We start from the raw sequence: 650 nt of genomic DNA on the forward strand, positions 1-650 counted from the left end.
CCTCAACAAGCCTAGGCAGAGGCTGGCTTTTTCCTCCTAAGTCACACGGGAATTAAGCATAATTCCTCCAGCTTATTTTCCCCCACATACAGGGGTAAAGTTTGCTTAAAATACTCAACTAGTTAATAAATACAAGGCTAGTTGTTGTTTTCAGAAGTTAGATCTTGGTCACAAATCTGTGTCAGTCAATACTTGCGTGATCACAGTACAGAGGTGCTCTAAATGGAAACAACATAGAAACAACTCATTCTGTTTGTCATCAGAGCAATAGTTTCAGACTGTTCCAGAGTGATAGACTTCTTCCGTGTCTTTTGGTCCCATAAATGTAAAGCGATGGAATGACTGGGTGAACAGCTAACCGCAATGAATCGTTAACATGGAGAGACTTTCTGCTGTTTCTAAGTTCTCACCTCTAAAATTATTTATCAAAGAGATTGGTCTTAGATGGAATTTGTAGCCAATCACTTATACTTAAGGGGCTTTCAAGTCTTACAAGTTTTAATCATTTGTTTTATCAAAGAGCAGAAAAAGGGAGTTCTTTTGGAGAATCACACATGCCCTGTCATTCATGAACCCTCAGGAATTAGAGGAATCAATGTTTCATAAAAAATACAAGACAGCCAGGCACAGTGGCTCACGCCTGTAATCCC

This window comes from Mandrillus leucophaeus, unplaced genomic scaffold (genome assembly GCF_000951045.1).
Source record: "Mandrillus leucophaeus isolate KB7577 unplaced genomic scaffold, Mleu.le_1.0 Scaffold538, whole genome shotgun sequence".
In the NCBI taxonomy this organism is placed as follows: domain Eukaryota; kingdom Metazoa; phylum Chordata; class Mammalia; order Primates; family Cercopithecidae; genus Mandrillus; species Mandrillus leucophaeus.